Raw genomic sequence first — 16,360 nt, 5'->3', positions numbered from 1 at the left:
CATTTACTCTCAAAATGATTGTACCGCAAACAGTACCTTAAGCCTTTCTGCTATTTAGCTTACACTATTCTCCAGCATTGCAACAGCTAAAAAATAAATACATTTAAATAGACAATTAATAACTACTTGGACTGGTGACAGAATCTAGCCTCAGTTGCCTTGCTGCAATCACTTTTAGGTATCACTCTTTGTGTAGTCACATATCAAGTCCAGATTCAAAGCATTTGAAAATAATCTGCATTTTATCAATTAGAAATGTTGGTGGTAAAGTAACATTATTATTTTTTTTTAATAAACTCGAGTGGATTTTGTTTCACATTCCCGTAGAATTTTTACATATGTCAAACTATGCAGCATAGAATTTTGAAAGTTTTGATGAAGCAACATTTTTGTAAAAGTTAAATCCCACGCTTTACAAAGAAGACAAACGTAGGGGATTAACTGAGATGGGGAAGAATGTGTGGTGGGAATGCAGAGAGAGAAAATTACAAGATTCCTTTCAAAATGTACAGTAATTCTTTGTTTATTCTAGAGGTTGCTATAAACAATTAAAAACTAAAAACTAAAAAAACTGTTGGGAGAAAGAAATGGTTTTCGACTCCGCAGTTCAATAGGAGATATAGTCCAATGTTTTCTTGTCGAAGTTGAAGTCCAGTTCTAATCTCAGCTTCCGCATTTCAAAAAAATAAATCTCCCCCTTTGGCAAATCAGGTTTCCTTCCTGTGCTTACGAAACAAGCTTAATGCACTACTGAGGGACACATAAGAAACCTGATTCAGAAAAGGGGGTGGTGATGAACAGAGTGTCTGAATTAAGCAGACCACTCTTACCCAGTCCAAAGATCAGGGCTTGATCCATCACCGTTTTTTAGCTCACTGCACCATCCCAGCTCAGAACCTGGCTACATGCAAATCAGTCTGTTCCTGTCCCAGTGCATGATGGGAACAGGGCAAACCAAACTACCAAGCCAATTCTTATACTGGGAAGGAAACAAGCTACCGGGGACCGGTTTCTGGCATTTCAGCCGGGCCGACGACGGCTGAAATGCCAGAAACCGGTCCCCGGAAGCTTGTCTCCTTTCTGGTGAAGAAATGGCTTGGAAGTTTAGTCTGCCCTGTTCCCATGATGCACTGTGCCAGGGACAGACTGATTTGCATATAGCCAGGTTCTAAGCTGGGATGGTGCAGTGAGCTAAATAACGGTGATGGATCAAGCCCTGATCTTTGGACTGGGTAAGAGTGGTCTGCTTAATTCAGACACTCTGTTCATCACCACCCCCTTTTCTGAATCACATAAGAAACCTGGGCATTCACATCTCATCTGACCCTTGGACAGCTTGTAACAGCACATCCACGTTTTTTTTTAATACTGTAAACTCACTTTTTTATGTAAGTGATCCTTGTATTTTTATACGAATATCCATATTATTCCAATGTGGTACCTCAATGTTCTCTCTTTTTTTCTTAAATATAAAGAATTGTTGTTCCTGTAATGCGCCTCAGTAAGCGGTTTGGTGTAACGGCTAAGAAACGAATTCTAAATCTCGGCATAAAGATGTCACCTCAAACATGTGATCCTGGGCAAACCGCTTCGCACCCGTGATGTTTTTTTTCCTTAGCTGCCTAAATGTGGAAGTGCTTGGAAACAGACAGACCATCAGCATTGGGCGCTATAGTGTAGTGAACCGAGAAGACCATTGTGTTCAGATTGGATTCGCCTGGAGGTGGTTCGGTCTCAGAAGAGGCCCTGCTGGCCCTGGCACTTCTTGCAGGCACAGGCCACAGCGGACAGCAGGTAGAGCAGGCAGCAGAGGCAGGCGAAGAAGGAGGCGGCCAGGTAGATGTGGTAGAGGCAGTCGTGCTTGTAGGCCGACACGCTGCAGTACTCGTGCCGCAGGGTCTTGTTCATCATGATACCGGCGGCGGCGGCCTGCAGGCCGGCGGCCAGGGCGTCGTGGGCGGCGTTGGTGGTCAGCCAGCGCTCGCCACCCAGAAGAGGCACCAGGTCCTGCTTATCCAGCAGGGTCAGCAGGTAGAGGGCGATGGTCAGCAGCCAGAAGAGCACGGCCACGAAGAGGGCGAAGTGGATGGCTCCCTCGTACTTCTTGCAGGCGATGGTGATCCAGTGGGCGTTCCCGGCCAGCAGCTGCAGCACCCGCAGCACCCCCAGGAAGCTGCGCAGGAAGGTCCGGTTCGCCCACAGGGAGACCCGCGCCGCCTGCGGGGGCGGGTGTGCGGGTGAGGTTGTGCTGGAGAGGGTGGGTAGGGTGGAGGGGGCATAGCAGGCAGCGAGAGGTCAGGATCCTGGCAGGGAACGTCTAAAGAGAAAGCCCGGCGAAGATCTCCTGAGGAAAGAGTTCGGTCCGAGACCAAAGTTTCAGAGAAGAGAGCACTGCGCCAACAGCACCAAATCTGGACAAGTTGTCTCTGCAAACAGCCACACGGACAGCGGGATGGGGGCGGGAACGGGCACACGAACAGCGGGAGGGGAGGGGAGCATTCACCTGGACTTCTTCCGGCAGCGGTCGGCCTGGAGGAATGACAACAAAAAAACTCTGAAGAAAAAAATGAATAAACAACCGCCCACTGCCGCATGACGTACGAAAAGAGGCGGAGAGCGACAAAATCGCCGGAATGCCCACAAATCTGCTCCCACAATGACTGACGCATCTCTGCTCCAATGGCTAGTCTCCATGTATGGAGCTAGCCAATGGAACAGAGAGGCGGTGTTAAATCCCCAGACTGAAACTCAAAAGATTTCGCCTGCGCGAACACTACTGCGCAGTGCTACGCCAGGCGAAACCTAAAAAGCAGCTTTAAGTCACGCAAAGTGGCTTAACGCCACTTTGTAAACATGGTGCAGGGTATTGCGCCTCCGCAATGTAGAAAAAAGTGACGTACCAGTGGCCCAATCCGCTTGTCAATATGCCCCCATAGAATTATTTCAAAGTAATTCTCCTAAGTAAAAAAATGATGGGTCTTTATTTTTTTATCCCGGCTCACCTGATCCTTAACCTTGGTCCCTGTTCTGACTAGTAATCAGTGACAGAAGAAGATGGGAACAAGCCAGAGTAGGGAGTATGAGATGGAGGAAGATAGCAGGATTGACTGATAAAGTGAGAAGCATAGATAGCATATGCAAATCAGCCTTTATACTGCCTCTGTGGCATAGTGGGGGGAACATGATGGACTAGATTGTGCCCAAAGCGATAGCCAGTGACTGAGACGTTTTGCAAACATTCCACCCATCACATTTGTGTTTTCCTTAGTGTGACAGATATCTCCAGACATGGGTCCTTTGCTCACTGTGCCAGAGGACTCAAGTTGTACCTCACTGATAATGCCCTAGTCAGACAAAACTGTCTAGGTTTCCTTGTGATCCCGTTTAGAGGGTAGATGATCTGACAGTTCGCACTTGAAAGTTCCTTTTTGAGCAGGAACAATGTTGATTTGCATATAGTTGGTCTCTTTCTGAAGTGGTAGAGTTAAAAAAAATGATGGACAGGCATAGACCCACAAGCAATTAGTAGTGGCTAAGACTTCTTGCGTCTTGTTTGAGCACAGACCCACCCTATAAGCCCAACAGGATATGCATATTTAAACAATACGGAGTTCCCGCAAACCGTATATACTAGTTCCATGGTAACCAGATCAATTTGGAACATTTCTGATTCAATCAACGGTACATAAAAGAATCATCAAATGCCTCAAATATCTTTAGCTGCTTACATATTTGTTCATTGCATTAACACAGGTTTGAAATCAAATAGATGTGCTAATAGTGAGGATCACACAGTTTGTGGTGAATATGAAATGTATACAAAGTCAAAATTATAACACTATACAGTACCCCTGAATTCCTAACATTTGTCTGCTAATATAGCCTATTACACAGTTCAAAGATGTTTCTTCAGTGAAGCAATCAGACTAAACCGAGGGACTCTTTGTCAACATTTCGACCCAACAACTATTCAGTGTGTATCCCCAGGACAAATCATCTGACTAAAAATCGCACCCAAATAGTGAAGCTAGAATGCTCAGCCTGTCTTTCCAGCTGCATTTCCAATAATTATTTTTTGGGAAACATCATGGAAGACTATCCACGCGTCGGTCATTTTTAGAACTCTTTATTGAGTTTTGGTGACAACGAGCAAAAGAGCTGTACACTATACAGGCTTCTACAAACCACTGATTAATTCATTCAGAAGATGGGCCTGTTCTAGCCTTACTATTTGGCTGAAGGTCTTGGGTTACTTGTTTCTGGTTCAGAGAGGAACTATCCTGTGAGTTCGGGCTGGTCTGTTCCTTTAGGAAGAGGTTCAAGATTGATTTACTTATGGCTGGGTATAAACTAAGGTGGCACGGTGGGCAAAAGAACAATGAGTTTGAATGCTACCCTGAGTGATTGCCAGTGGTTAGACCTATTGCAAGTATTCCTCCAATCATATTTTGTGTGTTTGCTGTGCCAGTGAGACCTTCTGCTTGGGATCTTTTTATTCCATGTATCGTGTGGTGTACAAGTGTACTTTCCTAGATGTAAGTGGCGTGTTTGTGTGAGTAGGTGTGTGGGGTTTACAGGGTTGATTGTATTGCTGAGGGTATTTAAGTTGTTTCCAGTGTCAAGCTGCTAGGTTAGTGATTGATGTAACCATAGTGTAAGGGTTTTAATTTGTTGTCTATATCAGTCTGTGATGGTCCATCTGTAGGAAACTGGGTTACTAGTTGAGGGGTGAAACGCTACTCAGGCAGCAACAACCTCTCTTCTCAGGGTGAAACACAAGCAAATCCCAAATGAACCTGTATTAAATTCACATGTAGCTTGGCACAAAAGCAATCAGACTTAACTTAGACGCGATGTGTAAAGTATTGATGCAGTACACAAACAGTAATAAACTGAAAACACAACACAATGAAAATCCCACAACAATTTAGTAAAATAGAGTAAAGATTGATAAATTATTTGACACCAAAACTACAAAATTCAAATCAGTAGAATCAGAGATATGCAATTTAAAGGTTTAAGGTAAGTATTCTGCTAAGAAGCACAAACTGCCACTCACATGTATGTGGTTGTGTTAGACCAGGCTAAAGTCACAAATTCAGACCAGCCACATGGAGCGCAGGCTGGATAATTGAACCAGGTTAGTCCAGGCCTCAATCAACAGAGCAATGTTTCAGCTGGACAATATTTAAAACAGGTCAATTTAAGGCATTGATATCAATCACAAATGGGGAGGGGGAAAAAAGGGGAGAGGGAGACCACAACGTAGGTAAAGAAGGTAAGGATTAGCTATAATTTCATAGTAGTTAGAAAGCACTACAGTACATGAATACAACATTGACCGTAACACACAGGGTGAGCACTGGGTGTGTAAGTGAAAGGGTGGGATGGCGCAGTGACAAGGTGTGCGAAATACAGCGTGAACTGCGACAGAAAACAGAAAGAATAAATAAGGTGGTCAAAAATGCACTTTATATACAGTGTTTTGCAAGACCTATTCAGGTAAATATATTGACCACAACAGCACACATGTTCTAGGCTGGGTACTATGAAATTATAGTTTATCCTTACCATCTTTACCTACGTTGTGGTCTCCCTCTCCCTTATTTTCCCCTCCCCATTTGTGATTGATATCATTGCCTTAAACTGACCTGTTTTAAATACTGTCCAGCTGAGACATTGTTTTTGATATAAATTTTGCCCCGTCTCATCTGGGTTAACAGGCCTCACTCCTGTTATTGTTCCTTTTTTTCAATCACCAGAGCAGCAGGGCATCCTTCTTCTGTAGTATACACACGCCCAGGAACATACTGAAGAGTTGGGTTAAGGGTCCAATATTTATACCTGGCGCCCCTTTTGAAGTGGGAGAAGTTTCTGGAGTTTCCCCATACAGAGATGTCTGGAATTTCCTGCCTCCCTACCCTGGTCCCAGTCTGTCTGGGTGGCACAATAGCATAGTGTGAAGTCCTTGTGTGCGTGCTGAGGAAGCCCCATTTAATTGCAAGTGTGGAAGGTTAAATCTCCACCCTGCATCCTGCCAGAGATGTCCCATACAGCCAACATCCAAACTGTTCCGGAGTAATACACAAAGGCCAATTACCTAGTCATGTGCCCCAGGAACAGGCTACAGGTACCAAATTCTTCGGACAAGAAAATCCAACTTTCTAAAAGTGGCATTTTCAAAATTGTGACTTAAAATCTGATTTTACCACTAAAGGGGGGTTTAAATTACAATACTCAGACACCAAACTTGTCATTCCAGCCTACCCTCAATCATAAGTTATCACTTATTAAATGCAACAAGGTAACCTGTGCAATATTGAAAAACAAATGTGTGAAGTTTTCACTCCCAGGACATGTAAACCTTAAAAAAACACTTTCAACCTCTCAAATACAAAGCACCCCGCCCTATGGTCTATTAAGGGACTACCCTAGTGGTGACTTATGGGTATCAAAAAGGAAGGTTTAGGCCTGGCAAAAGGTCAATCAATCAATCAAGTGTCTTGTAAAGTCTGACTATTCACCTGTAAGGGTCTCTCAAGGCATTAGATGGGGGGGGAGGGCACTGCTGATCTGTTGAGGGCACTGTGTTTCAGTCGAAGAGACAGTTTTTGAGTGCTGATGATTGACTGAGATGGAGAGGCAGGGTGTTCCAGGCCTTTGCTGCGGGGTAGGACTGACTGACTGACTGAAGTATTTTTAAAGCGCTCGAGTGCCGCGGCGTCTTGGCGCTATAGTAACGAAAAACAGGGTAGAGCCAGTTAGGGTGGGGAGAAAAGCCAGGTCTTCAGTGATTTCCTGAAACTCATTTTAGATGTTTGTGAACGAAGCATGAGGGGCAGCGTGTTCCAAAGCTTAGAGGCTTGGTGGGAAAAGGATTTTCCTCCCCACCGCGCTCTCCGTATCCTGGACATGTGGACTAGGTCCTGGTTGGCAGATCTTAGAGTGCGTTGTGGCACATAACGGGGTACGAGTTTAGCAAGGTCATCTGGTCCTTTCCCATACAGGGATTTATGTACCAGACATAATACCTTAAACTGGACTCTCCGTCTAACTGGCAGCCAGTGTAGTTCACGTATGGCTTTGGATGTAGGGTGGCGCTTTGGCAGATTCAGTAAAACCCTTGCTGCCGTGTTTTGAATTGCCTGTAATTTGGTCAGTTGTTTTTCTCCCGTGCCCAAATAAAGTGTGTTACAGTAGTCCACACGGGACATCACGAGGGCTCCCATCACTGTCTTCTTTAGAGTGGGCGGTATGCAGGGTAAGATTTTTCTGAGCACCTTAATAGTATGAAAGCAGGCAGAGGTCACCTGATTAATTTGTGCTGTGCAAGATAGAGTTTTATCTAGCAGGAATCCGAGATTTCTGACCTTCTCAGCTGGGATAGGGCAGGAACCGGCCTCCAGAGGCCACCACAGTTGGCTCCAGACAGATCGTTTCTGGCCAAATTCTATCACTTCGGTCTTTTCTGTATTTAATTTTAGAAAATTCAGACTCATCCAGTTTTTATCCTCCAGGAGGCAGTTTCTAAAACGCCCTGCAGTTGCTTCTATAGATTCAGAGATGGACACAATAATTTGAGTGTCGTCGGCGTACGACTCAAACCTCATGCCATGAGATTTGATTAGGGCAGCCGATGTTGTTAAGTATAAATTAAACAGTGTAGGTGATAGGGCAGAGCCCTGAGGTACACCTCCTGGGAGAGTAAATTTGTTGGATTTAAAACCATCCCAGTGCACTTTTTGTAAAAGAAGGATCTTCCTCCAGCCGTGGTCTTGCGCATACGTGGAACGATCGCCAGGGCCAGTTGGGGGGAGCAGAGGTTTCTGGTGGGTGCATGGAATGAGAAGCAGTGGTTGAGGTATGCAAAAAGGTTTATTTACACAGCACATACAGGCTGTAATGGCAGGTCTAGGGCATGTTTAAAAGGACTACCTAAGTGAGTGATACAATCAGTGCTGTGGCCCACTATTGGCATTAGATTTACAGGCCCTAGGAACAGGTAGTACCACTTTGCTAGCGAATTACAAGTACATTAAAGGTGCCAATTGGATGGAATGCAATGTTACCATGTTTTAGGGAGAAAGAACAAGCACTTAAGCACTGGTTAACAGTGGTAAAGTGTGCCGAGTCCTAAGGCCAGCAAAAACAAAGTCAGCAAAAACAGGTGAATTGAAGGCAATAAGTTGATAAAGCCACGCCAAGGATGTCAAGGCAAACAACATCTATGTGTATTTCTGGTTTGACTAGCACAAGCTCTTCTCTTAGCAATCTACTTCACCTTGCATCCACTTTCCTTTTGTCTTCTTGTGCCTTCGTGATTGAGGGAGTTGTATAGCACAGTGATCTGCAATTATTTGGCTTCTTTGAGCATTCTGGGGCATGGTTACAAGACCCTATCGGCACAGGAACGTCACTTTTTTCAACGCTCCTGTGGCGATATGGGCTTTGCCTTATTTACAAGGCAGTGTGAAGCTACTCAATGTGACTTAACGCTAACCTGTAATTAAGGCACCCTTATACTCTATACTAAGTGTGAAAAGGGAGGGCAATGGGTATTGCGGTGGGCGTTCCACCGTAACACCCATTGATGTTGACGCTGCCCCAGATTTACAAGGGTGGCGTAAATATGGGATAGCTCCAAAATTAAGACCAAAAAAACCTTGCCCTATCATGGCGAAACAAGGAGAAATGCTTTATTTGTTCTTGTTTTTGCTGTTTCTATGTGTGCCTGCACTTTGCAGCACACATCAAAACAGCAAAACACCATGCATGAATGTTTATGTGAAGGAAGGTGTCCCTTCCAGCACATAAACAATCATTTTGAAAATGACAAGTTGAAACTTCTATGTGTGCTGCACAAAGCAGCACACATTGAAATTACAAATCACCATTTAAGATTGTTTATGTGCAGGAAGGGACACCTTCCTGCACATGAACAATCATTCCCACAACGCAGGCACCCTTGCACTATGGTGCACTGTGGTGCAAGGGTGCCTGTGTTGGCGCTAGGCAGCTGTAATTAACGCCGGCTCAGGGGGAAATGCAGGGCTGCACCGTATTGTTGTAAATACGGTGCAGCCCTGCATTTCCAAAGTGGCAGAGAGCGGTGTTAAGCCAAGATTAACGCTGCGGTCCGTCACTTTCCTTGTAAATATACCCCTATGTTATCAAGAGTAGACTCATGTCTGTGGTAGTGGGGTTACGTGATGGCACTTCCCATGGGATAAGGGGGCATTTCAACCTTCCCTTCATCTAAGTAATTGAGAGCGTCGTGGTTATAAGATGATGGTTTTAATAACTAGTTACCTGCTGACATCTGAGGAGATTGGATGTGGTGGCCCCAACTCCGTTTAGACTTGAAATAGAGAAGTAAATCCCTAAACATTTCCTGACTCATCTACTCAACAATTTTGTAGGCCTCAAATATGGGAGCTATGCGATGGATGGATGGATGCACAGAGAACAGAGCTGTAGACGTATAAACAGATAGCAAGACAGAGAGGAGTGCATCAGTTCATGAATATATCGGTGGAGCAAGGCGTAGTTCTACTGTATATAACCAATGTAGGATAGCTCTGCTATCTGTACCACGTGAGGGATCGTTGTCCTGTTTGCATTGAGCGAGCAGTAGAGCAAGATGTGGCTCTGCTGAAAGTAGTATATGAACATTTTGAACATTTAGCCCATTCCTCGAGTTTCTGGATGGTTTACAACGTGTTCTTTGGCTTATTTCTGGGCTATTATCAGAACCCAACCAATAATGGCTGCAGGGACAGGTGGTCTTTGCTGCTCCCTTTCCTTAATCACAAAAAAACAGGGGAGAGGATGTGGCATTACGGCCAGAGCTGCCGACTTTGGATCTAGGGTACAAGGTTTGGTTTGAGTGTTGGGTCAACATCCTGTGATTCTGGGCAAATCACGTAACTTCCTGAACTTATAATAGAATTAATCTGACCTTGCGTAATGTAGTCTGGTGCTCATGTAGAGCATTTCAAGTTTGTTACGTATAAAACTCCAAAATAAAATAAATAAATGAAGGATAAAAACAGCAGCATTAAAAACACAAGTTATAATCGATATGTGTACCTGCAGGCCCAGGCGAGCGCTCTTGCTTCTTCTCTCTCTTTCAATATATCAGTAAAGCCTTGAGCTGCAAAGAGAAGATATGGTCACCGGAGTCTCGCGGCCTAGGCCAGAGGTGGGCTGTAAAGGCCTTACCTGATCCTAGGGCAGCAGATCCTCGGCTGCCAGAGCTCTTATCCTAAACCTTGAATGCCCGTGTGGCTGCTGCAGTGAGTTGCCAGCTGACGAGGGCAAGGCTGTGCCCGATCTGGATTGTGCACATGTTGTGGGCTTCAGGTTTGCGGGAGAGTGTTCAGGGCACAAACTCTGTTGGTTTCACTCTGAGTTAATGAGGAAAGATAAAAGCCAGAAGCAACAGGCTGCCTCTGACAACTGCCAGGGCCACAAACACACATACGTGCAGGCAGATATGCATGTACAAGTATCTTAACTCTTGTCCAGACATCTTCACAGTTGCATCAATTTCTAGGCCAGAGACCTCTGCTGAGCCTGCGTGCGTGTCTGTGAGGCACTTGAAGAGGTGAGAAAAGCATGCACGTGAGAATTTGAATTGGTACCTTTCATGCAGCTGAGGAAATATAAATTTTTGGTCATGTTATGTTCCCTAGCGCGTACCCCACCGACTCCATGTACCAGCTTAAAGTGCATGTATCTTCCCTCCTGTGCCAGCTATGAAGACGCAAATACATTTGCGTCCAACGTTAACTTGTCCTCTTCCAGATCCACCCTGAATGGATTATATAGTCCGTTCCTAAGTATGCTATGCCACCGTCTTTTTGTAGTACACTTTACATGTTTTTCCTGCTCTGGCAGAGTAGGCCCTGAATTTCTGCCATCGAGCCTCTTTTGGCTCCTGACTCTGACAGCCTCTGCCCAGGCTACCTCTGTACCCGTGAACTCTGACTTACTTCCAGCGCGGCCCCTCACGCTCAGCTCAGCCTGCTTTCTGCCAAGACTGACTATAACCTTCGAGTTATCTGTTCCGCTCCTCGAGAATGCATTCCTGCCTACTAGCTCCAGTAAACATCCTCTCCAGCTGCAGAGCCAAAGGGCCGACCTGTCTCAGTGCAAGTAATTCATAGCCTCTGTTACCATGCTTCCATGGAAGGCCTCGTGCCCCCACGCTTCTCATGCAGACACTTAGGCGCTTATACACGCATCCACAGTTAGCATAGAATAGCTTCTGCCCTAGAGACCTTTCCGCCCAGATAGTATGGTTCCTAAACATCAGATATCAGATACGATAAAAGTACAAGTTGATCTGACATGCCAGACTTCTGTCTCTTTCCGTCAGTGTAAATGTCAAGTCCCCTGCACCCCTTCCATCACACGTCATGCAGCTGCGCGCGCATCCAAGCTTCCGATTTCTGCTGACATTGCAACAATTCTGTTAGTGCCACCCACTTGCGTCACCTATCAGTGACGTTCCTAGCATACACCTCTAGTTCACGCCTAGTTCACGCCTCTTGATTACGTGCTAGTACCACGTGTATACTGTTATCTTGTCTTCTCTCAACTGTTACGCCTCCTGCACCATTACTTATGATGTAAATTAAGTATATAAGCTATGTAATGTCAATAAAGTTGGCTCTATCCCTTCTGACACCCCTGTGGTGGTCAGAACATGATATCCTGGTCACGACCATTCCTTTATGAGGAATAAAACCCTTAGAAACTCTAACACCACGGACTCTGTCTTTTTTCATCCGATCTGAGTTATTATTGATTAAGTACTTACCTGCATAGAAATTAAGAGAGTAAATTAATTATTTACGTCATTTTGGCGCCCGAACAGGGACCCCTCCCCCACCTCACGCGCCGGTTGGCGCATTGCAAGCTCTGTCCCCTGCCGTCAGTTAGACGGAACCTACGCGTACCGGCAGGATTTCCTGCATCTCCCTCTGACTCAAGGAGGTGACGAAGACTGCGATCAGTGCCCAGACGAGGCGGTGAGGAGTGCGGAGGATCCCGACCAGAGCCTAGCCGAAAGAAGCAAGGTCCGAGGTGTCAAGAGGCCCACCAGGTTTCCGAAGTTTTCCGAGGTTTTCCGAAGTTTTCCGAAGTTTTCCGAAGTACCGAGTCGAGTCCAGTCGAGTTTTCCGAGGCCTTCTGTTTCCGTGCTTCCCGGTGAGTACCATTGCTGGGTCGTATCTAGACGGGTTTGGGTACACAAGTCCGGTCTGCACTGTTTTTAGGCAGTGTATCTGTACTGTTTAGCAGTATATCTAGTATTCCGAATTTCTGCACTGTTACACCAGTGTATCTGTACTGTTGAGCAGTACATCCAGTATAGGGGGGTAGTCATCTATGTCTTAAATACCTTCTTATGTGATTAATGTCGTGGTATGAATGTGACCGTTTAATGTGCATTTTTGTGTTTCTTGTATAAAGTAGCTGTAACCAGTATTAAGTAGTAAGGATTGAGTATTCAGTAATAAGTAAGCAAAATGCCGTTTTTCAACAAGTTAAAGCAGATAGGAACTAGGAGGGATCCAGACAGATCAAGGTTGGATGACGAAGGGAAAATCTACATGGTTTCTCCCTGACTCTATGGTTCAAGTCATGATAAATACATCACATAGCCCAGCACACCTAGGAGAGAAAGCGATGTTAGACAGTTTACAAAATCTCTGGAACAATAAACACTTACGAGCACCCGCAAAACAGAAAGTGCGTACTTGCATGATCTGTTGTCAGTTCAATCCAGGTAAAAGCGTCCCCGTAGAGCAAGGTGGATTTCATCCTCCCGATCACCCTTTTGAAGTCCTCCAGATGGATTATATCCAGATGGACCGTTGTCGAGGATTTAAATATGTTCTCGTAGTTGTCTGTGCTCTGTCCCGCTGGACCGAAGCATACCCAGTCCCAGATTACACTGCTCCGACCACTGCCAAGCAGCTGGTTCGTGAATTTTTCCCACGATACGGCCTGCCTCGTGTCGTGTACTCAGATAACGGTCAGCCATTCTCATCTGCATTAATGAAAGAAGTTTCTTTATTACTGGGATACCAGTGGAAGTTCCATTGTGTCCGACATCCCGAAGCCGCAGGCCTTGTAGAAAGGCATAACCAGACACTAAAGATCCGCCTTGCCAAAATATGTCAGGAGAAAGGGGTCGACTGGATAGTCGCCCTGCCAGTGGCACTATTCTACATGAGAATGGTCGCCCATTTGAGATCAGGGCTATCCCCGTACGAGGTGGTCTTTGGCAGACCACCGAATATGTGGGGGACGCCCATTCCGAAAAAGATTACTGATGTTGATTGTAATATGTTGACAGATTACCTTGCCTCCTTGATGTCTGCACTCCAATCATGTCGTTCACAGGTTGCCGCAGCCTTCCCTGACAACACTGATGTAAAGCCACACGACGTCCGTCCTGGCGACATTGTGCTAGTTCGCAACTTCGACAGAAAGAGTCCGCTGGAGCCCCGCTGGAAGTCCCCGAAGACCGTTCTTCTCACCACGAGGACGGCCGTGAAAATCGAAGGAAGAAAGGGGTGGGTTCACACGAGTCATGTGAAGAAATTTTTTGGACTGAAACCTGATCGAGACTCGTCCACCCCCACCAAAGACTGTGTCGAACCAAAAGACTTTACAGAATCTGAACGAGAAAAAACTCCTCAAGAAAATTATCGCATGAAACTCCGATCTAGCAAGTCAGACAGTTTAATTGTTTAAGTCCTCCCCTAGGTGAATCGGTTAAATAGTTTCTGACATGTATCCCCTAGATCGAGATAGAGAGAGAGAGAGAGAAGCAAAGAAACGTACATATTGTAAATCACTTCGTAGTCACTGTATAGTGACCCTATTAATCATGTTTATTCTAAGTATTCTAATTATTGTTGCTAGCATCCTATACCTATCTATTACCCTATTTTCAAGCGTGAACAATCTGTCTATAATGTATCTGCTGAACACACTTTTAGTGAGTTACCTCCGCACGAGCTTTCCTACAGACTTGCGCTGCGCAACAATACATTCATTAGTATGCTACATCATTCTCATCAAACTAACAATGCTACAAATTGCTGGATATGTGGCCGACTCCCTCCCTACCAGAACTACAAGGGAGCTCTGCCCCTCTTTCCGTACCCATTCACTCACAATGGCTCCTGCGGAGCATGGTTTAAAATAATTAATTCCTTAGATCCTGATATTGCTGTTTTCGACGGGGGTTGGGTTTGGGGAAACCTGAACTTAGTCCTGCTAGACGTCTGTTACCCTGATAAGGAGGGACTCCCCACTAGAATAGGAACTGATCTAGAAAATGAAGTATATGGATTAGGTAACTATACAATTAGCCTTATGATTCTTACTGTTGAATCGGAAGACGCACCTGTTCTACCCATTATGTCAGTATTGCCAGTCACTGGTGAACTATGTATCAAGAAGAAAGGTTCAGTACACTTAGGTCATAGTAAATGCACTACCGTGGTCGAATTCAATGATCACGGAAAATCGTCCTTTAAAGCTATTAGTCATTCTTACTTTGTTTGTGGTCATACCGCTTACATACGCCTACCTCCAGATTGGGATGGTACCTGTTACATTGCATTCCTTCTGCCACCTGTTTTCCTAGCTCCCCCTGATTACCATAGAAATACCAATCTAGTGAAGAATAGACCCAGAAGAGATATCCCACTTGTCGACTACACAGAGACGGCATGGGAACAATACACCGACTTTAATAAAGGATTCTTTTTCTTTTTAGGACCTGTTCAGAATAGTAAATTAATACGCAGATTAACTAGAACACTTGAAGCAGTAGTAAATGAAACTGCCTCCGCCTTAGGTAACTTAACAGAAGAGCAGTCCGCCATGCGGGTTGTTGTCCTTCAGAATCGTCTTGTTATTGACGTCATCTTGGCAGATAGAGGTGGAGCCTGTAAGGTCATCGGGTCAAGTTGCTGTGTTTTCATACCACAAAACGCACCATCTGTATATCAAGCTATCACCCGTCTCCATAAAATTGCAAATCAGATACATCAGAATCCAGGCACCTGGACTTGGTCCGGTTGGTTCTGGACAACGTTAACAGCTTGGGGATGGAAGATCCTATCCTTCCTAGGCATTGGCCTAGTCCTAGTATTCAGTTGCTGCCTGTGCCTGCAGTGTGGGCCAGCGATTTGTGGACTGTGTGCCACGTCATGTATTGAACATTCCAGTTTTCTCTCAAAACGTAAACGAAAGAAAGAAGAACAGATGATGTTACAAGAACAAACTGATCGGTTCATGAGGATCGATATATCATGAAGGGTCCGTAGGGAACAAGGAGGGAATGAGGAAATATAAATTTTTGGTCATGTTATGTTCCCTAGCGCGTACCCCACCGACTCCATGTACCAGCTTAAAGTGCATGTATCTTCCCTCCTGTGCCAGCTATGAAGACGCAAATACATTTGCGTCCAACGTTAACTTGTCCTCTTCCAGATCCACCCTGAATGGATTATATAGTCCGTTCCTAAGTATGCTATGCCACCGTCTTTTTGTAGTACACTTTACATGTTTTTCCTGCTCTGGCAGAGTAGGCCCTGAATTTCTGCCATCGAGCCTCTTTTGGCTCCTGACTCTGACAGCCTCTGCCCAGGCTACCTCTGTACCCGTGAACTCTGACTTACTTCCAGCGCGGCCCCTCGCGCTTAGCTCAGCCTGCTTTCTGCCAAGACTGACTATAACCTTCGAGTTATCTGTTCCGCTCCTCGAGAATGCATTCCTGCCTACTAGCTCCAGTAAACATCCTCTCCAGCTGCAGAGCCAAAGGGCCGACCTGTCTCAGTGCAAGTAATTCATAGCCTCTGTTACCATGCTTCCATGGAAGGCCTCGTGCCCCCACGCTTCTCATGCAGACACTTAGGCGCTTATACACGCATCCACAGTTAGCATAGAATAGCTTCTGCCCTAGAGACCTTTCCGCCCAGATAGTATGGTTCCTAAACATCAGATATCAGATACGATAAAAGTACAAGTTGATCTGACATGCCAGACTTCTGTCTCTTTCCGTCAGTGTAAATGTCAAGTCCCCTGCACCCCTTCCATCACACGTCATGCAGCTGCGCGCGCATCCAAGCTTCCGATTTCTGCTGACATTGCAACAATTCTGTTAGTGCCACCCACTTGCGTCACCTATCAGTGACGTTCCTAGCATACACCTCTAGTTCACGCCTAGTTCACGCCTCTTGATTACGTACTAGTACCACATGTATACTGTTATCTTGTCTTCTCTCAACTGTTACGCCTCCTGCACCATTACCTATGATGTAAATTAAGTATA

At 45.3% G+C, this 16,360-nt stretch overlaps 1 pseudogene; it reads right to left on the bottom strand.

The window, feature by feature from the left end:
• Nucleotides 1-1,734: 1,734 nt before the first annotated feature.
• LOC147702629 (MARVEL domain-containing protein 1-like) lies at nt 1,735-2,279 on the bottom strand (annotated as a pseudogene).
• Between the last annotated feature and the right edge of the window lie 14,081 nt (nt 2,280-16,360).

The sequence above is a fragment of the Lissotriton vulgaris genome, chromosome 7 (assembly GCF_964263255.1).
Source record: "Lissotriton vulgaris chromosome 7, aLisVul1.2, whole genome shotgun sequence".
Lineage (NCBI taxonomy): Eukaryota > Metazoa > Chordata > Amphibia > Caudata > Salamandridae > Lissotriton > Lissotriton vulgaris.
This window is presented reverse-complemented; position numbering and strand designations above follow the sequence as displayed.